This window comes from Neofelis nebulosa, chromosome 10 (genome assembly GCF_028018385.1).
Source record: "Neofelis nebulosa isolate mNeoNeb1 chromosome 10, mNeoNeb1.pri, whole genome shotgun sequence".
Lineage (NCBI taxonomy): Eukaryota > Metazoa > Chordata > Mammalia > Carnivora > Felidae > Neofelis > Neofelis nebulosa.
The window spans coordinates 55998253-56021334 of NC_080791.1; the positions used below are offsets into that span (position 1 = coordinate 55998253).

The following is a 23082-nucleotide window of genomic DNA, read 5'->3' on the forward strand; positions in this document are numbered from 1 at the left end:
ATAATCATCGCATCACAGAAAGCCACGATAATGGTATCTTAGTATTACATTATGTTCGAGCCACAGATTCCTTTTACAACATGGAACCTTTGCCTATGGAATCCTAGAATCCCCAGCATGCTGTTGCCAAAAACATCAGATTGGGCCCAAGAATCCACCTCTTGCAAGATCCGTGTGCTATGGACTGAAAGCTTGCCGTCCCTCCCCCCACCCCCATTCATACATTGAAGCCCTAATCCCCAGTGCGATGGTATTTGGAGGTGGAGCCTTCGGGAGGTCATTAGGTCATGAGGGTGGAGCCCTCACAAATGGGATTAGTGCCCTTATAAGGAGAGACACAAGAGAGACGGTCTTTCTCTCCAGCATGTGAGGGAGGACATAGCAAGAAGGTGTCCATCTGCACACCAGGAAGAGAGCCCTCACCAGACACGAAATCAGCCAGCACCTTGATCTTGGACTTTCCAGCCTCCAGAACTATGGGAAATGAACGTGCGTTGTTTAAGACACCATGAAAACTCTTCCGTCCAGTGTCACAGCAAGTGAGAAGTGAGGAAGGCTGTGGGCCTCCCAGGTGAGACTCCTGCCCTACACAAGAGCCGAATGTGCTGGGAGGAAGACTGTGGTGACAGACGGACCTGAGTCCGATCCCAACTCCACTGATCCTTCAGCATGCAATCTGGACAAGGCACTCAACCTCACTGACCCCCCCGTTTCATCATCGCAAAGCTAGGGTAATTTCAGGTGACCCGTAAACCGTTAGCTCGTGTCTTATCAGGGTTCTAAGCTTTCTCCCGATGTGAGGCGCTCAGGGTCTTGAACAACGCTGGGCTTTCTGAGAAGCTTTGGTGACCTGACTGGATTCAGAGGTGCAGGGCAGGAAAACCTGATTCCTGGGGACAAAGCCAGGCTGAGGCCACGAGCCACACCGAGGACAACGATGTCAGGTCTGCTAGGGAAGGGCACAGATGGGGCCTCTGGTTCAGCCTTTCTGGAGCGTCTATTCCCAAGCACAAAGCCTCCTTGCCAGTAAGTCTGGGACATTCATTTACTTACTTGCCTGAGCCTCAGTTTCCTCAACTGTAGGGTCCAGAGCGTCACCCTCTTGGCTCAGTTCCCAGCCACCCCCACCAGCTCCTGGCCGTGCTTTTCCTCTCTCTGGGGCCCAGTTTACTCGTCTAGGACTTGGTCCCCAGGCCTACAGTTTCCTGAGGGCAGGCCAAAATGCATCCACTTTTCAGCCTACCGCACAGTGTGGGCCACAGGCCCCACCACCCGTTACAAACACAGACTATTCACTCTGTGTCCAAAGGGACAGTAGTGGTCACCTCACCTGCTCCGTCTGTCACATGTCCTTTTCTCACACAGGTCAGATGTTCATGCTGTCATTGCAACCCCATCCCGGAGAGGCTGGTTGCGTCTTCTAGGTCACATAGCAAGAAATGGGTCAAGAGGTGTCTCAACCCCAGGCTTCTGTCTCCCTAAGGCTGTTTTCTTTTTTTGTTTTACTCCACTGGGTGGCATTTGGCTTCACAGTCTCCTACTTATTTACATATTAGGGGACAGGGGGTTGAAGATGTTTCAGGACATCAAAGTTGACTGAGCCTCCTGCGCCCTTAGTGGGAGGTCTGAAGGAGCCTGCCCCGTCAGCATGTCAGCAAAGCCAAGGCCCCTCCAGAGGGGCAGGGATGTGCGGGCGGTGGGGGTGGGGGTGGGGGTGGGTTGGGATCAAGTTGCCCTGAATGGAAACAAACTCCAACCCCAAACCAAACCCAAACAGAGATTCCAGGAGGAACTGGGTGTCCCAAGCCGCCCCAGGCTACCGGGACAGAGAGGGGTCAAAGGAAGAAATTAGGGCTCCCCAAGGGGCGTGCGGTTCCCAGGCCTGGGCCGAGCGGCCCTCCCTCAGAGACCCAGGCAGATGGAATATCCATCCCCTGAGCCTGCAGCCAGTGCGGGAGAGCTGCTCCAGGCCTGTGTTTACATCAACCAGACAAACATCCACAGAGGGCTTGCTGTCTCCCAGCGGCCACCAGAGAATGCAGCGGGTGGAGAGATCCGGCCAAAAGCAAGGCTTCCAGATTAGCAACATGAATGCTGGGGCTCATGACACCGGCATACTAGGCTGGACTTTTTGGGGCCCTTAGCACTTCCGAGGGCGCTGGTTTAGGCACAAGCAGGGGCTCGGTCAGGGGCTCTTGGCCAACAGTCTGCACTCACTCCTGTGCTTCTCTGGCTTCGAGGGAAGTAGCAGCCGAGGGCAAACCAGGCCCCGAGACTCAGAAGGGGAGGTAAGAGCTGACCTTCACCGAGCGGGCAGGTCTTCTACTTCAAGTCTATAGGACTCTGGGTTAGGAGGAAAGAACTGGAGAGAACTGGCAAATGCCGCATGCTTATTGTTTGTCGGGTCCTGGGCCAGCCTCTTATTTTTTTTTTTATTATTTTAAAAAAATGTTTATTTATTATTGAGAGACAGAGCATGAGCAGGGGAGGGGCAGAGAGAGAAGAAGACACAGTATCCCAAGCAAGCTCCAGGCTCAGCCAGCGCAGGGCTTGAACTCACAAACCTAGAGATCGCGACCTGAGCCGAAGTCAGACGCTCAACCAGCTGAGCCACAGGACCAGCCTCTTATTAAGGTGAATCCTCTCAGGGCGCCTGGGTGGCTCAGTTAGTTGAGCACCCAGCTCGTGGTTCTGGCCTCGCGTCGGGCTCCGTGCTGAGTGTGGAGATGCTCTCTCTCTGCCCCTCCCCCACTCACACACTCTCTTCCTAAAATTAAAAACGAAAAGAATGCATTCTCTCATTGAGTCTTGACCACTGCCCTGACAGGCGGATTAGCACCCCCATTTGGTAGATGGCCAGGGGGCACAGTGGTGAGTGGGGTGGCCTAATCACATGCGCTGACTGAATTCGGGGGAGCTGGGGTTCATAGCCCCGGTTCTCAGTCCACCAGTGAGGCTGATATTGTGGGACAGGTGAAGGGAGGGCTGAGGGACATCTGTCCTCCCCCATGAGTCCAGGAAGCCAGCTGCAGAGAGAGGCAGCAATAAGAAAGAAGCACCCTGGCCTCACTTTCTCAGGTCTGGACTGTTTTTCCAACCCTCACCCTTGCCAGGGGTTCCATGGAACACCATGCCCTTAAGGTGAATAACCATTTTGGCCTAAGCCTGCAAGAGAGTCTTTTTAAAAAAAAATTTTTTTTTAACGTTTATGTATTATTGAGAGACAGAAAGACACAGAGCATGAGCAGGGGAGGGGTAGAGAGAGGGGGAGACACAGAATCCAAAGCAGGCTCCAGGCTCCAAGCTGTCAGCACAGAACCCGACACAGGGCTCGAACTCACAAACTGCGAGATCATGACCTGAGCCAAAGTCGGACGCTCAATGAGCTGAGCCACCCAGGTGCCCCTGCCTGAGAGTCTTAACAACTAATTTTCTGCCATTTAAAACTGGGAGAACCAACTAATCCCACAGGATCTTGTCTCTGAGTTCACTGAAGCAGTACCCACCCTCAGCTTTGTCCACAGTTCCAGAGACTTCCCCACGAATAAAACCCTCCTTCTCTTAGTGCCCTCTGCCTTCAGGGCCATGTCCTCTAGATGCACACACACACACACACACACACACACACACACCCACCCCTGTGCCCACTGCCCTAAGCCCTTCACCCAGACATACCCTCTTCTACCCCCACCCTTCTAGAGGGCTCCAGACTCCAATATCCCCTCCCACTGCCGTGCCCATCTCCAATCACCCTTGATATTCTTGGTTTTATAGGATCCATGCCCTGCCCAGGGTTGAAAGAGTAGACCTTCTTTGTGATTCCATAGGCATTTTTATGTCTCATCTCTAGCAACCAGGTCCCCACCCGAGGCAGTCTTCCCTTCCTTCCTTCCTTCCCACGGATGTCACCACTTCCCTATCCCATGTCCCAGATCGGGCATCCTTAGAGAACACCGTGGCCAGCAAAAGGAGCACCTAAGCAGCTGGGACAGTAGAAGACCTGTGGCTTGGGAAGAAGGAGGCATGGGGTCCGGTCCCCTGTCGGCTGTGGGCCCCCGTGCGACCTTGGGAGATGTCTCTGTCCTCTCTGGGCCTCTACTCTGGCACAGACAGAAGTCAAGTCCAGATGACTCTGCCTTTAAGGCTGCATTGCAGATACTGAGAGCCTTCCAAAGAGGTCTCTCCAATCCTGCGCCCTTTGGACAGCTAGGATGATCGGTTGGAGCTTCCCAGAGGGACCCAGTGACTGTCCTAGCCCCTACCAGCCCATGGCTGGCCTGCCCTCCTTTCTTTTCACTCACTTGGCTTCTACTTCCTGCCTAAGCTCTCCCTGCAGCCAAGCTGCACTCACAGTCCGGCTTTGCTACACCCAGAAGGACCAGCTATAAGGTTGTCCCTCTCCAAGAGCTTTAAAGCCACCCGTCCTCCCCATCCTGCCCCAGCTCAGACCTCTCATCCCCACCGTGAGCTGTGGCAGCTGCAGAACCTCTCCTCATGTGTTGGTCAGAGCTGCTTACCCTCCTCTGATTCCCCTGGGGCTTGCTGAGTCTCCCAAGTTCTGTGATTGTCCACAACACTTCCAACCAAACAGAGAGAATGTTCCTCACGGAATGGGTCCTGGGATCCAAAGCCCCTGGGCTCCTCGATGACTGAAAGACTGAGGACAGAGAGGGTATGGTGGGGAGGGGGGGGACTATTGTCAGTGGAATTCTGCCCCCCCCCCCATAAGTTGAAGTCCTAACCTCAAGTGCCCATGGATGTGACCGTATTGAAAAGTAGGGTTTTTGCAGGGAGCGCCAAGGATTGCTGGCCCACCAGAAGCTAGGAAGAGGAAAGGAAAGCTTCTTCTCTAGATCTTTCAGAGAGAGTAGGGCCCTGTTAACCCCTTGATTTTGGACTTCTAATCTGCAGAACTACAAAGGAATAAACTGCTGTTGGTCTAAGCCACCCAACTGTGACCGCCTTAGTGAGCACCTACCGGGCCTTTCGAATTGGCGGGCTTGACCTGGTTTTCCTCCCAGCCCTGCGCTCTTTCCGAAGGGGGAATAGGATCGTGTCCCTCCCCAGCTCACAAGTTTCCTATGGCTCCGTGTTGTCCTGGCATCCAGGACCCCTCCTAACCGGCCCCAGCATCCTGTCCCACGGCTCCCGCCTCCTTTTCTGTGTTGGCTGCACCAAATGATGTCCCAGTTCTCCCCTCCATGTCTTTGCTCATGCTATGCCAGAAAACTCACCACTTTTCCCGGTTCACGTCTACTCGTTCTTTGCAACCTCTCTTGGACAATCGTCTCTTCCAGGAATAAGAGCAAACATTTACTGAGCCTTACTGTGGGCCAGGCACTATGCTGTGTGCTTTCTGTGAATTACTTCATTCAGTCCTCACGGCAGCTCAGGGAGTCCGGTATGCTCATCCCCATCGTACAGAAGGGGAAACCAAGGCCCAGCTAGGGCTCCATGAGCTCCCACCGTCGTGAAGGGCATTGGTGGGGTCAGGGCCAGGCCTGTGTGGCAGAAGCAGTGCTCTGCTGGGCCCCGTGGCACCCCCACCCCTGCCTGGGGAGCCTGCGCCTCCCCAGGAACATCTGCTCCTCCAGGCCTCCAGCTGCTGCACATTTCAGGATAACAAATGATACTGTAACAAGAGGTGAAATCAAATGCAGGCCGAATAGTTTTCCACGGCCATTTCATGCAAAATAACTCCAAGGCATCTGTCTTCCTCACCACGTGGGGCTGGAGCACATGGTGCCGAGAAGGACGGAGGAGCCAGACCCCAACCTGGCTCTCACAGATAAATAAACAAGGCACCGGCGACAGCGTGGCCGGTAGGCGGCTGCGGCGTAAATCAGGGCTTTTATGGGGCAAGAGGCCTGTCAGGGCTCAGACCCCTTGACCGGCCTCTGAAAGAGAACACCAGTGGACACCCTTGCGGTAAAGCAGAGACCGCTCGCCGATACGCCCACCCAGGGTCCCCTGGCAGGCCCTGGGCCCCACCTGGCGAGCCCCTGAGGCTCACCGAAGGCCAGGTCTCAGGATACACCCCACCCACTGGTTTTCCCATTCATTCATTCATTCATTTCCCGCTCATTCATTCATTCACTCTATACTTGGTGTAGAGTAGGCGCTCAGTCAAAATTTCTCGAATGAAGAAATGTGCTCATTTCTTTCCTCTTTCCACCCCCCGCTCCCCTCCTCTTTGCAGCACTGAGGTCACCTCAAGATGCACAACCTAGGCAGGGTCCCTAATTTGGCTGAGCCTGGATCCCAAGCCACCCCCCTTGATATCAGGAAGGGAGAGGTTGAGGGGAGAAGGACCAGCCTGAGACCCGGAGCACTGCCTCCTACCAAGGCTTCTTCAGGGGAGGGTCTTTGCTGCTTGCAGGTGGGCAGCCAACCAGCCTAGGCTCCCTATGTCCCCCTGAAATGCGACGCTGCCTGCCCCTCTGAGCAGGATCCCTCCTATTTGTGCCTCACTGTCCTTCCAGGGTTCCAGGAGCTCCCCCTTCTCTGAAGGGCTCGAGGTTTGCGGACTGGCCCAGGCCCACCCACCGCCGTCTCACTGTGCGGACCCCGGCGGTGGCAGTCAGCAGGGGCAGTCGTTACTGCCCGCATCTCCTACCACAGTAGTCCTGACACCCTTTGATTTCCACCATTCACTTAAAATGCGTCTCCAATACACAAAACGGTGCCATCAGGGACATTCGGTGCATTCGCCGTGTTGTACAACCATCACTGCTCTCTAGTTCCAGAACATTTCATCACCCTGAAGGGAAACCCTGAACCCAGGGAGCAGGCGCTCGCCCTTTCTCCCCTCCGCCGGCCCCTGGCAACCGCGAGTCTCCTCATAGCGGTTTAAAGATGATTCTAACACAGGCAAAGTAGAAGGCATGATCCCCAATTCACGGATGAGGAAACTGAGGACGGCGTGTGTGCGCGGCCGGTACAGCTGGGCCCCCCCTCCCCCTGTGCCTCGGGGCCCCCACTCTCCACAGAGCAGCACTTCACAGCAGCGTGTCCCGCGTGTCCTTGGAGGCTGTCCAATAGATGCCCCCTTGGTGGACTCTGGGCTTCTTTCTCTGGTAGGTGAGAGGCGCGCGAGAGAAATTTACCAGGTGGTCACGACGGAGTTCGGAGCTCCATCTTGGCCACCCGGTAAGCTTAGGCTATCGACTGATGGGCTGAGAAGGCCTCAGGTGACGGTGGCAGTTAGGGTGGGGAAGGTGACAGGGAGGGCGTCTGCGGCGCCCCTATTGGTTTTGACTCCAGATTATACACGCCACACCCAAGCCCTCACGCTCACCCCTCTAGGCCTTTGCGTTCAGTTTCCTCTCTCTGGACCTCCTCTTCTCCCTCAAACCTCCCCAGACCGCAGCTCCTACTCATCCTTCAAAACCCACTCGGTGCCACCTCTGCCGTGAGTTAGGGCAGCGGTCTCAGTGTGGTGAAATCAGCAGCGTGTCCAGGGAGTGACCCTGGGCATTTGAGCTGCTACAGAGCTCCGCAGATGAATCTGCCTTGCAGCCAGGGCCGAGCGCCTGGTACAGGGGATGCTTCTCCGTGCTTCCCCAGCAGAGCTCCTTCCTCCTCATTTGGAGAATGTCTGTTCTGGGGTCTGTTCCCCTCACTGTCCGGAGAGCCATTTGAGACAACGGCCTGCAGAGGGACCTGGTTAGGAGCCCAAGGCTTTTTTTTATTAACAGCTTTATGTTTGAGATAGCAAACAATTCACCCATTTAAAGCATACAATGAGGGACACCTGGGTGGCTCAGTCGGGTAAACGTCCAACTTGGGCTCAGGTCATGATCTCGCGGTCCGTGAGTTCGAGCCCCGCATTGGGCTCTGTGCTCACAGCTCAGAGCCTGGAGCCTGCTTTGGGTTCTGTGTCTGCGCTTCTGTCTACCCTTCCCCTGCACTCTCTCACTCTCTTTCTCTCTCAAAAATAAATAAACATTTAAAAATAAATAAATAAAATAAATAAATAAATAAACATTTTTAAAAAAGGTACACAATGATTTTTGGTATATTACATTATTAGTCTTAAAAATTAATTAGTAAAATGGATATAACAACAAATTTGCTATTTCAATCATAGCCGAATGTACGTTACAGTGACATTAATTATATCCACAGTGTTTGCAACCATAGGAGCCCAAGACTTTGGCTTCAGATAGACCTGGTTTCTATCCTGGTTCTTCTATTCCATAGTTATGTGGCCTCCTCTGTGAGGTCCTACTTACCCATCTGGAAATCGGGAATAGCAGGGGCCACCTCAAAAGTCATCGTGAAGATTGAATGAGGCAATGGGGTAAAATGCCTTGCAGATTGTGAAACTCCCTGCGTATATATGCCCCTGCTGTGTGACTCATGACACATGTACTCTGTGGCCTCAAGCAAGTCCCTGGCCCTCTCTGGACCCAACTCCTGACTTTAACAAGGCAGAGTTGGGATTAGGTGAGCCCCAGGGCCTGTGAGCTCTGACACCCAGTGCTTAATGGTCTGCTCCGTCAGAAGTCCTGTCTTCACTGTGATGGTAGCCCTAGGGCTTACGTCCCCTCCTCTGAGAACTTCCCCATATCCCAGAGGCCCTAGCAACCACGGTAGACCACGTGACATGGCCATAGGTGATTGGACCTGGGAAGACATGTGCCTCAAGAGAATTGGGACCTGGGTGTGCATGCTACTGTCTGTGGTCGCTGTGTAAGCCTGGCTGGAAGGGTGGTGGTTAGGGGAGACCTGGCTGGAACCGGCGACAGACCAGATCCTGACATGCCAGGACTTTATCCCAGGAGAAGTGGGAGCCCCATCGTGGAGCCCCAGAGGGCTGAGCTAGGGCAGGAGGGCTTGGGAGAAGAGGGGAGGAAATTGAACAGGGTCCTCAGGCCATGAGGCTTTGGGCCAGTGCAGACCGCCCCCCACCCCCAGAACTTCAGTTTCCCCTTCCGGCAATGGGGCTGTACTCAGGGGTGCTGGGGGTCCTTCCAGCACTGGTTTACTCTGACGTGGGGTGTGAGACTGAAGCAGGAGGACTGGGGGAGGCCAAACCAGAGACATTCCCTCATTGGAGCTGTTCTTGTCCACGCATGCAAAGCTGGTTCCCAGAACCGGAGGGATAGGGCTCCAGGTGTGCAAATGGAGTCCCCTGGGACAGGACGGGGGGTGGGGGTGGGGGGGTGGGGTTGGAATCCCCAGGGTCGCCAGGGGCAGCTCGTGGGCTGCAACCTCTCCAAGCTGAGGCTTTGTGCCTCAGGTCCAACAGGGACTTCAATTTCTGTCTTTAAAGCTGCAGAAGAAACCCACCCCACCGCCCACCTTCTCCACACCCCGGATTCCGGGGGCCCAGTCTGGGTGCTGGAGTGATGACTGACATTTTGAGAGATGGAGGGATGTCCTGGAGGGGGCAGGGCCCCCCAGAAGTCATGGAAGAAAATGTCCACATCTTCACAGAGGGATTTCTTGTGTCCGGAACCCCTTCCTTTTCCAGGTCTAGGCCACATCCAGGCACCAAGGAGCAGGGAGAAAACCGCAGGCTCCAGAAGCAGATTCCAGCTTCACTGCCTGCCCACTGTGTGGTCTCAGTTTTAGAGCCTCAGTTTCTCCCCCTGTCAAATAGCGCTAATGCCATCTGCCTGCTTCAGATGGGGATGAAATCAGGTGAGGTGATGGGGGTGAGGGATAAAGTACTGGGGTCCAAGAGAAGACCTGGGCCAGGCCTCAGATACCATCTCTGTTTGGACGAGGACGCTGAGCTGCAGAGGGGGACAGTGATGTGCCACCGCCACAAAGTGACGCACGAGGCCCAGGCCAGAGGCTGAGTTCTACACCCCCTCAGGCCTTCCTCACCCGGCACTGCCTCGAGGAGGCAAAAGCATAAATGTGGCCACCGCTGCGTTTGATGCCTCACCTTTCGAATGGGTCACCTGGGAACAGTCTCACAGAGCCCAGCACGGCAGAAGAGAATTCAAAGCCAGTGCTGCCAGAACGTCCCTCTCCTGGCCAAGCCACGCAGCTCTGTCATGGGGCCACCAGGGTCCGTGTCAGCTTGGGACTCCAGAATGAGCCAGGCTCTCTGTTGCTCAAGCTGGAGCCTCAGCAAATGTTCATCTCCCCTCCTTGCCCAGTGGGAAATCAGGCTGTGTTTTGAGAGAGAGAGAAATACTGATGGACCCAACTACGCTCTAAGCTCTTGCCTTCTCGGGTCCTGAATTTGTTTCAGGGTCCCTTTAGCTCTCCCCTGGCCCCAAGACCCCGCCAAGACTCTATGGTGCTTTTGTAAAAGTTAGAAAAAGGTGCCCCATTTGGGCAGATGCAGCCCCACGTCAGGATTTCACCTTCCACTCACCACCTCAGCCAGATGACCTTGAGCAGTGAACACCCTGCACAACTGGGCCCTTCTCAGCCCCCTCTGTACTCCCCTCCCAGCTGAGTCCCATTCTACCCTTGGGGCTCCCCCAGAGTGGCTGACAGGGGCACCCTCTCCCCAGTGTCTTTTTTTCCTCTCCAGGACCAACCCAGAATCTCCTCCCGTGTTAGGATGCTCTGTGGGACCCGGGCAGGGGGAAGGACCATGCTCAAGTTTATGGATCTTCTAGAATTCTCCAGCTTAACTCCTGGCTTATGGCTTCAGATTCCAACTCTGAAGGGCCACCTGAGTTCCCTCCCCACCTCCTGATGGGACCCAGTCCCCACCTCCAACAGCATCTTCTTCTTTGAAGGCCTCTATATTCCTGAAGGAGTCAGCACGAGCTGTCCCCAGCAGCTGCCATACAGATCTGGTCCTGGAAGTCCCAAATGGAAACCCTTCTTCTGCTCCCCAACACACATAGAACAAAGGCAAAGCTCGCTCATCCATCCCCCAAGACCCATCTGGCCCAGCACTGTCTTCACCTCCAGCCTCACTGCAAGGCCCTCCCCTCCTCCCCTCCTCCCCTCTGGTCTCCCAACAGAATGAATCCTTCAACTCCCAGAAGGCACCAGGTGGTTTCAAGCCTTCACTGGCCTCACAGTGCTCCCCCGCCCTAGAAATGAGTGAGAAGCCTACCCCAAAGCATAGACGGGCCCATTCTGTGTTAATGGCTATTTACACAGAACACTCACAACTGTTAATTTGCTTGAACTTCCCCTCAGCCTATTGAGGGGGACAGGGCAGAGTTCTTGTGTCTATGCACTTACTTTTGTACCTGGTCTTATAAATGCTGGATGAAGGAAGAATGGGTACAGTGGGTGGATGGGTGAGCAGACGGACGGACGGGCAGATGGATGGATGGATGGGGAACAACTGGACCTAGACACAAGGCAGGAATAACTTGAAATGTGATAGAATCTGCAGCCCAGGGTGGCGGTTCCTGAAAAGAGTTCTAGTCTGTGATTGGGTGGGCGGGGGGTGGGCGAGGGGACAGCCAGTGATTTCTGGGGTCCAAGAAGGGAAGAAAGGGCCTCCCTGAGGGGGCAGGGTGTGACGGGGGTCAGGCAGCAGCAGCAGAGGTCCCCTTCTCCTTCTGGCTAGCTGGGCGGTGCCCAGGGACGATGAACTTGGCATCTACAGAACTCTTCAAGCCACTCCAGTCAAATGCTGGAGGGGCCTTGCTCTGCTCCAGCTGCCTACACCCAACTCTGGGGGCCTTTCCCAGAAGTGCTTGGGCTGCAGGTGAGGTATGGGGGAGCGGGGGAGCCCCCGACTAGAGGCAGCCTACCCGGGACGTGAGGGTCTGGAATCCTCCACCACATGCGCCTGGGACTTAGATCTCTCAGTCCTCCCAACTCCCACAGCAGGATGAGTCAGGGCTTTGGGGGGCAAGGGAGGATAGTCTGAAAACCATTACCAGAGGATCTTCAGTCCAAGGGAGACACAAACCAGAGGGGTGTGGTGCCTGCTGGAGAATGAGGGTGGGGAGGTAAAGAAGTGATGGGGAACCAGAGGGCAGGAGGGGCTTCCCAATCCCGCCACTCCCTGCTCCCACCCACCCCTCCCATGCTCCTTCCCAGGTTAGGTGTGAACCAGAGCATGTCTGTATGTCCACGTGGATCTGGATGTCCTCATGTGTCCGTGTGTGTCTGCGTGCGTCCGTGTGTGTGATCAATCGTTTCCGCCTCCAGGGGCTGTTATGAGGTTTTAACAAGTTAACGCTTGTAAAAGGCTTGGTGCTGTGCCCTGCCCTTCCTAAGTTCTCTAAGCATCACTAGCTGTTCCTAAAGGGAGAATGTAACCGCTGAGAGTCAACTCTGGAGTCAGGCTGCCCGGGTCACTATCTCGGCGACAGTAACGATCAGCCTCATGGGGGACTTGGTCCTTGGAGGCGACGGCAGTTTTGTGTGCTCTGTTCAGCTCCCTGTGCATTCCAGTCAATCCCCCAAGGCACTCCGCTTTCATCCGACGAGGAAGGTGCCCCAACTTCCTGTCCCCCGGTTTCCTGTTCTCACTCCCATGTTCCTCCTGGCCTGCCCCATGGAAGAGACTTCCTGTGTCCCATCCCTGGGCTCCCACTCTTCCTTCCTGCAGGCCCTTGGTCCATTCCGCACCCTTCCACTTGGTCTTCACCTGCTTCTATCCCCAGGGGACACATTCCATTCACACTGCTCTCCCCACCCTCCCCCACCTACTCCAGCCCCTTCCTCTCAGCAGGCCCCCTGCCTCACTCAGGCCTAGCTCACCATCCCCGTTCTGCCTCGTGGACCCTGATGACCTGATGAGCATGGCCGCTCCTCTCCAGACCCCTGCCCAACGCCCCCCCCCCCCCGGGCCCCCCACCTCTTGGGCCACAGGAGCCACCTCTTCTGCCCAAACTGTAAGTGTCCTCCCACTAGCCTACTCTCCCTCCTAATCCACACATGGCTGTCTGCGGCCAGGCCCGCCCCCACCCCTGGGCTCCATCATCCACATCTGGGCAAAACTGTGAACCAAGGATGTGAAGCCTGGGGCAGGATTCACGTGGAAGTCTCCAGAAGCCTTCAGGGAGTGCACCATCCTCCCTGCTGTATCTCCTCCACGTGTCCATCTTGCCCATCTTGCATCCCTCAGGGGACAGGGGCTCACTTCCTCATGCCAAGAGAATCCCCACCTCTGTCTAGAAGAAGGTCCTCCACTGAGGCTGCCCCCTGGCCCACCAGAGGCCTAGACGGAGGCAGAGAGCCGCACTGGGATGAGATGGGTGGGAGGCACTGCTTTGCCTCTTCCGAGCTGAGTGGCCTCGGGCAAGTTCCTTCCACTCTCTGAACTCAGTTTCCTGACCCGTCCAACAGGGGCACATCACTTCCTTCACCGTGGGGACAGTTGTTTGGCCAGGAGCCTGGATCAGAGGAGGCACGATTGGGCAGGTGGCAGGATCTAAAAGCAGCTGACTGGGGGGCGCCTGGGTGGCTCAGTCGGTTGGGCGACCGACTTCGGCTCAGGTCATGATCTCACAGTCCATGAGTTCGAGCCCCGCATCGGGCTCTGTGCTGACAGCTCAGAGCCTGGTGCCTATTTCAGATTCTGTTTCTCCCTCTCTCTCTCTGACCCTCCCCCGTTCATGCTCTGTCCCTCTCTGTCTCAAAAATAAATAAATGTTAAAAAAAAAAAATTAGAAAAAATAAATAAATAAAAGCAGCTGACCGGAAGGCAGTTGTAGCTGGAGCCAGGGCCATGAGCTGTCCCCTGCCACGTGTCCGTTCCAGAGCTGCTACCCTGGTTTGGAAGGTCAAAGGCTACCCTACCGTAAAATCTTAGTCTCGTGTCCCGCCTTTAAAGTCCTTTTCATACCGATGGCAGAGAGAAGGTAAAAGATAAAATCAAGGCATCACGTTTATTTGTTCAACAAACTTGCCCGTGAAATACCATGTGCCGGGCGCCGTGCTGGGTGCTGTGGACGCAGAGATCCGTCAGACCCACTGTCCCTGAACGAAGCTTATGGCTAGGTGTGGAGAAGCACATGTACAGAAACGAAGCCTTCAGCGTGGTCATAGCTGAGACAGGAAGAGCGGGGGTGTGGGAGCCCAGTCTAAGAGGTTCCAGAGAAGCCAGAGCAGATTCTAAGACATAGGGAACTTGTGAACCCAGATCCAAAACCTATGAAGCTTTCTGGGCACTAGGAAGGGACAACGGGGTGCTCCCATTAACAGGCATCTGCTGCAGGGCGCAGGGGGACATGTGGATGACGCCACGAAACCCATCTATCCTGCCACAGTCACAGCTTATCACTCTTACTCAGCAAGCAGGAGAAGGGACGTGGGATTGACAGAGAGAAACAGAGGAAAGAGCAGTTGTTGTGGCCAGGTCGGGCATCGCTTAATGGACCAGAGAGGAGGGCCAGGGAGCTGGATCAGACCCAGCTTAATATTTTCATGAACATGAGGTTGATCTTCTAAAGGTAAGGTGTGGAATGGGCAGAGGGGGGCGGTGCAAGGCACCAGGCTTTGCCCTAACTCTACCATGAGTACATGCCATGTGTCCACACAAGCTGTGTGACCTTGGGGAAGTCACCCTCCCTCTCTGGACCACAGGTTTTTCATCTGTAAAATAGGAGTATTAAATCCCACCTCTAGGGCTGTGCTAAGGATTAACAGAGACATGCATAGGGACACCCTGGCACAGGGCTATGCACGGTGTGGGATTCAGCAAATGTTATTTTTCTTTCTTTGCTCTTAGGGAGCTGGGCCACGCCCAGGGCATGGAGCCCTGGGGAGCAGTGGCAACCTGAGTGGCCGGCTGGGGAGACACTGATGTGTTTTAGGGACCCCAGGACTGAGCCAAGCTGCTCCTAGGACACAGCCACCTGCTTCCTCCTCCTCATGCTGACATGTTTCCCTTCTGGAAGGACCTTTGGAAGGGAGCAGGAGCCATGGGTGGTGGAGAAGGAGGTGCTGTGGTGTGGGCTGGCCTGAGCAGAGGTCTCCTGATGGTGTGGGAAGGGCTCCCGCCAATATGTTTTGGTGATTATTCTTCCCCGTTTTGTCCTCTAAGACACTGTTCCCTCGCTGCAAGCTAGGGTAACACACAGGGGCAGGGGTGAGGGAGATAGGAAGGGCTCCCCCAACCTTGAGGGGCCATTGGAGCACCTGGACCACATGGGCTACTGGAGTTGAGAGGTCAGTGTTCCAGACTGCTCTTGGGATGATCTGGGCTGGGCTTTCCCGCTTTCTAGTTTCCCGCTCTGAGCAATGAGAGAATTTGGACAGGCCCTTCCAGCCCTAACATTCCAGAGCCTGGGGGTGTGTGAGACACAGATCTGCGTTCCAGACTTTTGTCTGCCCCCTACTGGCTCTGTGGCTTTGGGAGACTCTCAGCTTCTGTTTCCTCAGTTTCCCCATCTGCACAATGAGTAGGCTGGCCTTGGTGATCTAAGGCCTCCATGGGTCCTGTCCATTGGTTTGAACATCTCCTGCACTGGGAATCTTGACCTCTTTCCCTGAAGGTGGCCCTCCAAGAGCTGGAAGCAAGAGGGAGAGGTGGAAAATGGGGAGGAGGAGGGACAGAGAAGGCTGGACCTCAGGCTAGAGATTGGGTCCTGGATGTGGATTCCCAAGCCCAGGCCACTTTAGAGACGGCCACCCCTCCCTGTGTCACACACAGGATCCCATTTGTACCCATTGTCCCAGAACTCCTGCCAGCTAGCTGACCAGGGGGCCCCATTTTTTGGACGGGAAGACCAAGGCCCCAAGGGAAGAAGGGATCTGCACAGATTCACACACAGCTGGTCAGTGGCTAAGGTTGAACTGGGGGAGAGAGGAGACCTATGGCAACTCCATGGCTTCCTATCCTTTGTCACCGACCACAGCAGCCCATCCTCCACGGGGCAGTCATCGAGTCCCACCCTTCATGGCGTAGAAGGGGAAACTGAGGCCCGGGACAGTATGTGTTCTCTGGGTTAACCATGTATTCTCCCTCCTGACTTTAGTTGCAGTGGCTGGGACAGTCCACATAGGCCAAACATCTCCACTAGCAGCCTTGCTTGCTGCCTAAAATCCCACATCAGAGCCCCCATATTTGGATAAAGCAATGTGTCCTGTGGCCCATGTGCTGAGGGGGACAGAAAGACAAGAATTACAGGCATCTGGTATCTTCAGCCTCCCAGAAGAGCCAAGAAGGAAGGAGCCTGGGGATCAGTGAGGGTCAGGGGGTCCAGAAGAGGTGAAGCACTTGCCTGGGTCCCACAGAGTACTGGGCTCAGGCAGGCAGCCAACCCAGGCCCTGCTTCCACAGCCTGAGGGGCCCCTCCTTCTGCCCCTTCCCCAGCCCCCTTCTCACATGCATGGGCCTGGAAGGAGATGGGCCTGGAGTAGTAGACGCAGTCCCTCTGGCTGGGACAGTGGGTGGGGGCTGGGAACATCTCCCCCGCAATCCCGGTCACCCTTCGAGAGGGTGCTGTGGGCCGCAGCGGATTAATGATGCGAAGGCCATTCATTTCCTCTAGCCGGGAGACAGGCTGCACCACACAGCCCCCCATTGTTGGCCGCCCTTATCTCGGGAAGTTCCGCCGACCCCATCCGGAGAAGGCAGCCGGCCCCCACCCCCCCTCGCTTCCAGCCTCACCTTTTTGCCCCTCGGAGGCTGGAGAGCTTGGCAGGGCTGGGATCATGCAGGTCTTGATCTGTCTGCCCCTGCCCCGCCCCCCCACCCCAAACCAGGAGAAGTCTGGACTTTGCTTGAAGGCCGGATGGCACCGTGGAGAACAGCGTGGCAGGGCCTAGGTCTCAACGGGGTTTCAAACAGGGGTCCTGGAGGGGTTAAGGATGAACTGGAATGGGTGAGGCTTGAGGCAGGGAGGGTGGGAGGCAGTGGAGGGAGGGAGCCTGGGCACACTCAGGGACCCCATTAGGCTAGGACAGGGCAGGGTAGGGCACCATATTCTTTGGTTTCAAAACCCCTCTTTGAGGAGGGCACACAGTCTCTGCCCATGCTAGGCCCATGTTAGCTGAGTGGCCTCCTCAAGGTGCTGACTCCTACTTTAGGGGGCAGCACAGGCATTACATAACTCCTCCAGGAAGCCTTCCCTGATTCCCCCACTAGTTGGGGTCCCCCCACCAGGCTCAGTGCCCTCCAGCCCTTGTGTTTTATCCTGCACCCCATCAGAGCCCTGAGCACCCTGTGTGGATACAGATCTGTCCCCCACCTAGACTGGACATGCTTTGATGGTGGAGCCCCCCGTCTCTAGGACTTGCCCCAAGCCCTGCTCTCACCAGCCTGGTGAGAAGTTGGAGCCACCAAGTCTTGCTCTAGACCAGCCCCTCCCCAGCCACGGCCTCCTCCTCACGGGCACTGTAGGTCCCCTCCCCTGACCTGCCTCCCCATCAGCCCACCTACCCTCCCACCACCATGCTTTTGGCCAAGTATGTCCCTCCACCTGGAACGCCCTTTCCCTGCCTCCTCCTGGCAAAATGTCAGCCACTCATTAAAGACTGTTCAGTGCCAGCCCTCCTCGGAGCCCCTCGAAGGCCACCACTTATGCTGGGGACTTCAGCAAATGCCTCGCTCCCTATTTGACCAGAGCTGCTCCGTTCAATAAATTGTCTGATACGAAGTGTCCACAGCTAAAAAGGGCTCAGAACAAGTAGATTTGTCCACCCTAACCCTTAACGGATGGAGACATCACTCACCTGATATTTCTTGAGAAGTCTAGAAAACAGCGGATTTTCATTTTAACAGAGGCCTTCAATACATTCAGCCCAGGAAGTGACTTCATGGGGGTAACAAAGGCAGTGTGAGAGCGAGAACAGTGATATTTTGGGACAAAGGCGTCTACCCAGGACTCTTTGTATCCTACCCCGAAGGCAGCTTTACTAAAGGGCCGGCTTTCCAAAAGCCCACACTCTTGTCACATAATCCACCAACTCCTGGAACTGGATACTTGGAATTGTGGAAACCTTAGGAGGAATCAGGGAGTCCTCGCATGGGTACCTCAGCACCTCTGGGAGATGCCGCATCTAAGAGCCCAAGGACTTCACCAAGCTCCCCGGGAGCAAGAGGACCTGCAGGCAGAGGGGACCCTGAGGGACGGTCCTGTGGCCTTGAGCAAGTCTCTCTTTTCCCTCCCCTCCTCCCCCCCCCCCTCCCCTCCCCTCCCCCCCCCTTCTTTGGGTCCTCTGCTCTCCTGCACCTGCTTTTCAGGCCACTCAGTCTCAGTGGAACTTTCCAGAATGCTGCAGGGACCACACCCCTCCCAATTTGACAGCTCACACCTGTCCCCATCTTCCCTGCCCTCAGCTCCGCCTCTTCAGACAGCCATCTCCACGGGGGCCTGCAAGGTGGATGGAAGAGAGAAGGGGAGACCCCACCCACAACGAGGCTCAGACAATCTGGCTGGATGGGTGCTGGCACCCGGCAGGTGCTCAGTAAATGCCTTCCCCTGCCCCTGCTACTGTCACTATAGCATGGGGCGATGGAGCACACAGTGGACTCTTACCACAGCCTTGCTTCTTGAGCCTCTGTTTCCTTATCTGCAGACTGGGGATGATGAGAATCCTAACCTACCAGGCCACTGGGAAAGCTGACTGAGATAATGTGTGCGAAATGGCCTCCTAGCCCCCTGGGAGTTAGAGGAAAATTCATTAACATAATAAAAAGCATTAATAATAAGTTGTGCGAGGAAAGGCTCATCGGGTGGTTACTAAACTATTAAAAAGTGGGCCGGGTGTCAGGAGGGTGGAGGAGAGAGGAAAGGCCAGTTCACTGAGAGCAAGCCTGTGCCCCGACTGCCTGGAGAAGGTGGTCAGGGGTTACTGGGCACCTCGAAAACACTTTCAACTTTGTTCAACTTTGTTTCCTCCCTGTGGGACAGCTACTTTTAGGTGCCTCTTACGGATGAGGGAAGTGTGGCTCTGAGAGCTTGGGAGCCTTCTCAAGGTCACTCAGCTGATGACAGAGGGTTGGGAAGTCATCCATGCCCAGCCTGAGAACCCAGCTCAAAGTCAACCGGTGTCCGGGTCCCGCGTGAGGTCACCCCAAACACAGCCGCGTGTGTTCACGGCAGGGGAAGGCAAGGTTGGGGGCGAGCCCTACTGCTCTGGGCAAGACGCGGGGCAGAAGAACCCGCCACTGGGAATGGACTTGGAGTGGCTTTTTACTTCCCTGCCTGCGTCTTGAAGTGAATGACGGATTTACCCAGACTGGGTCTCTTCATCCCTGAGCCTCTGCTAAGGAGACACTTAGAGTGGGGGACTGGGGGAGGGGGCCAGGGTGGTGGCTCCATATGGGCCACGGGGAGGTGACCTCAGCCACTGGAGCGGCAGTGCTTCCCTCCTTTACCCCTTCTCCTTCCTCTCTTCCTCTAAGCAGGCGGGGCAGGGAGGCAGGGGGCAGGGAGGGGTGGCTGGAGGCACCATGACCCTCTGGTGCCCAGGCCTTGAGCACAGCTATCTGGAGCTGATTTGATAGCAACAGTGGCATCGCAGCCTGCTCCCGGCTCCGGCAGCCCGAAGGTCAGGCCTCACGGCTCTGTCTTCATCTTAGGTAAAGGGCCGTGGTGCCTACTGAGCCACACGCACCCAAAGGCATTATCTGAAAGCCAAGACGCCAGTGAGGAGGCCGTTGGCATAAGTCTGGGGAGAGATGGTGTGGCCTGAGCTGGGCCGCAGTCCGGGGAGTGACATTTGTCATGATCTCCCATTGGCACCTGTCCTACAGAGGAGGAAACCTGAGGTCACCTAGCAGCAAATCAGAGGTTTAGCAGGGTCCTGGGGCAAGTCTGAGCTCTGTCCTCAGCCGCCCCCGCCCCCCTCCGCCGGCTGGGGCCTGTGTGTCTGAGACCTCCTGTCTGGGTTTGCCCTACTTCGTGGGACGCCCTTGTGACCTGCCCCCTCCCGTGTGGGCTGGTAGGACAGTAGCAGCCTCTGTGGGGCTCCAGGCCCGACCCGTCCCCAGCCTCTCCCCTCCTGGCTCCAGGATGTCTGGAGCCCTGCAGACTCCCAGGAATGTCCCTGGCTTGGGCTGGCCAGCTGGAGAGGCACTGGGAAGATGAAGGTCCTCGACACCATGTGCATTTCCACGTGCTGGAGCAGGCGCAGAGCCAGGAGGAACCTGAGTGGTCATCTGGGCATCAAAGGACCAGAGGTCCCAGAGAGGGCCGTGTCTGGCCCAAGGACACGTAGTAGATCTGAGAACACACGGCCGGACAACTCTGTGAAGGAGGTGGCTTTCCACCCACCCTCCCCCATGCCCTCCTTGCAGGGCTGTGAGGAATGCAGGGATCGTGATCCCCATTTTACAAAGAAAGAACTGGACAGAGAGATTCAGGGAGAGCCAGTGATTTGTCCAAAGTGAAACAGGTCGATCTCACTTCATCCATCTTCTGGTCTCTCCCCATTCACGTTCTCTCTTTCACTCGTGATTGCTGATCAGTCAGCAGATTTTTCCCGAGCCCTTAGCCTGGCTTAGGGGACCCAAAGTGGAACGGGCCACATTCTCTGCCCTCAAGGGGCTCCCTGTCTGGAGTGGCCGAGGAACAAGTGCCTGTGAAGGAGAACAATACAAAAGAAGGAGGAGGGGGAAGGGCCTGTGGGCTGGATCAGTCAAGGAGACTTCCTGTTGGAGGTGGCATTTCCAGAATCGTCTGAATGAAGGGAACTACAGAGGGAGTCCATAGGTGTGGCTGGGGAGAAGGCTGAAGAAAGGGAGCAGGAAATGGGGTAGAGAGATGGCACACACACGTACCTCACAGAGGAGAGGGGAAAGCACTGTTTCAAAGGCTGTTGTGTGGTGGTAAGAGCTCTTGATGTCGGGTCAGCCAGACCCCGATATGGGTAAAATCCCAGAGGGGGAGGCTGGGTGCCCCTCACCCTGAATCTTCAGCCCCGAGCACTGGGTCTGGCATCAGGAGTCCACTGACTAGATGAATGACCCTGATTCCAACAAATACAGAAGTGCCCTTGGGCAAGTCGCTCCACTTCCGTGGCCTCGACTTCTTTCTCTGTGAAATGGGGAGAACTATAAAACACCCGTGACATGGCTGTTGAGAGGATTTGGCGAGAAAATATCTGTTAACATGCCTTGTATCGTGCTTGGCACATGGTAAGGTGCTTAATCTCTTAAGATATTTCTACCTTCCTTCATTCACTCCTTCTCATGTGCAACTTAAAAGTGCTTCGAAAGCCACAAAGCTGTTGGCCCACTCCGTGAGCCCTTCTCAAGTGTTCAGACAGGAATGTACATAAAATGGAGGCCTTGCTGGGACAGGCTGAAGTAATGTCATTTTCAGAAGCAGCAAAACGCAGCCGAGCCAGGAGTTATTTGGGGGTTAGTGACTCAGGGACATATGAATGTCGGGAACTGCCCTTTTCTTTATAAATTGTTTCCACACAATTTCAGATATTTCCCGGAAAATAAATGTGAATATAAATATGACATAAATATGTACATGGAAATGTATATATGGGGGAAAGCAAGGCAGGCAGTGGGAGATTCCTGACACGGGAATTTCAGACGCGGCTTTGCCACTCACAGCTGTGCGACCCTGAGCGCAACCCTGAACCTCGGTGACCCCTTTGCTCACCAGTAAAATGGGGATAATATTTCTTCCCTTGAGGAGAGTTGGTGAGAGAATTAAACATAGTTTGTGAAATCGCTGCTGGTTGTTGTTATTATTAAGCAAGTGTATTACTATTATTGTTCTCATGATTAGTATTATTACTAACCAAGTGCTGCCTCGTACCCTGAAGTCAGGGAGAGGACTTCAGTTTGGCTCCTGCGTCCCCAGAGCTTCCAGTCTGGTGACTGGACCTACCTAAAGAAAGAACAAGGGACCCCAGGGCTGTCCTTGAGCTGAGGAAGGGTGGAAGGTAGTCGTAGGTGTGTGTTTGGGAGGAATGTCCGTTAATATAAAAAAATGGGATAAATCTGGAGCCGGGGCTTGTGGCCCGCGCTGCAGTGCGTGCACAAGTACTGTTGTTACTTTTGTCCCCAGTCCTGCGGAACCGTTCCCTTCGCGGCGCTGGCACGCGTCTCCCTCGGCTTAGGGCGGCGGAAAGCCTCTGCCCTGGGGCCGCCCCTGCGTATGGGAACCACGGCCCGCCCTGGGCTGCAGAGCCGAGGCCGCCCTCGCCCACCGGGACACGTCCCCTAGCTCCCACCCCGCCCTCCCTTGCCCCTCTCACCCACCGCCTGCATCCCCTTCGCTCGGCCTCGGACTGACAATGACAATTCACATTTCCGGACTGATGCATTGTCATTTTGCCTGGGTTGATTAAGCACCTGCTGTATGCCTGGGGCATACAGGCCTGGGGCTGGGCGGTGAGTGCAGAGGTGAAAACCACCCTCCCCTCCCCCGGCTCAACGCTGGGACAGTGTCCCTGTGGGTGGCGGTGCTGCAGGTGAGAAGCGCGGGGCGCACGGGGCCGGGGACCGGTCCTGCGCGGTGGTCCAGGCTGGATCCGTACCCAGCAGTGAGAAGAGAGAGGGGGAAGAAGGAACGTTTCCTGGCAGAATGGGGCGCGGCAGGCTCCTGGGAGCAAACCCAAAGGACACCAGAGACCCCGAATCCCTGCGTGATCCTATTGGAGCGCGTGGCCTAGTTGGGAGGCAGGAACACGTGCACTCCTACCTGGAGAATCCATTACCCAACCAACCATTCTGCGCACGCGCACGCGCATGCTCACACCGACGGATTACTCTAGTAAGTTCAAGAAAAGCTTCCCGAGCAGCTGGCTCGTTGGTCTAGGGGTATGATTCTCGGTTTGGGTCCGAGAGGTCCCGGGTTCAAATCCCGGACGAGCCCCTCTTTTTTTTTTCCCCCCCCCTCCATTTTTTTTACTATGCCGCACCCGTAGTAATCCATAGTCCTATTGGACATGGAATGGAACCCAATACAATTTGAATAGATTGAAGTGCAGATTACAAATGAATGAGCGATTTCATCCGTTGACTGCCATTCTTGGGAAATCTCTCAAAATTGAAAAATAGACACCAGAAGGATCAAAAGGCAAAGAGGGCTCGTCCGGGATTTGAACCCGGGACCTCTCGCACCCTAAGCGAGAATCATACCCCTAGACCAACGAGCCACCGCGTCTCAGCCCTCCCTCTTGTCTTTCTAAGTAGGGTGCACGGCCCCGCGGCGCCGGCTCTGCGCAGCCTGGGCTTCCAGCCCGTCGCGCGCCTTCAGGCCCGCCGCAAGCTAACCGCCT

At 55.6% G+C, this 23082-nt stretch overlaps 2 non-coding genes across 2 annotated transcripts; one reads left to right on the forward strand and one right to left on the reverse strand.

The window, feature by feature from the left end:
- Window positions 1–22604: 22604 nt before the first annotated feature.
- Window positions 22605–22676, forward strand: TRNAP-UGG (transfer RNA proline (anticodon UGG)). Its single transcript has one exon. It is a non-coding gene; the product is annotated as a tRNA-Pro (tRNA).
- Window positions 22677–22887: 211 nt separating this feature from the next.
- Window positions 22888–22959, reverse strand: TRNAP-AGG (transfer RNA proline (anticodon AGG)). The gene has a single exon. It is a non-coding gene; the product is annotated as a tRNA-Pro (tRNA).
- Between the last annotated feature and the right edge of the window lie 123 nt (window positions 22960–23082).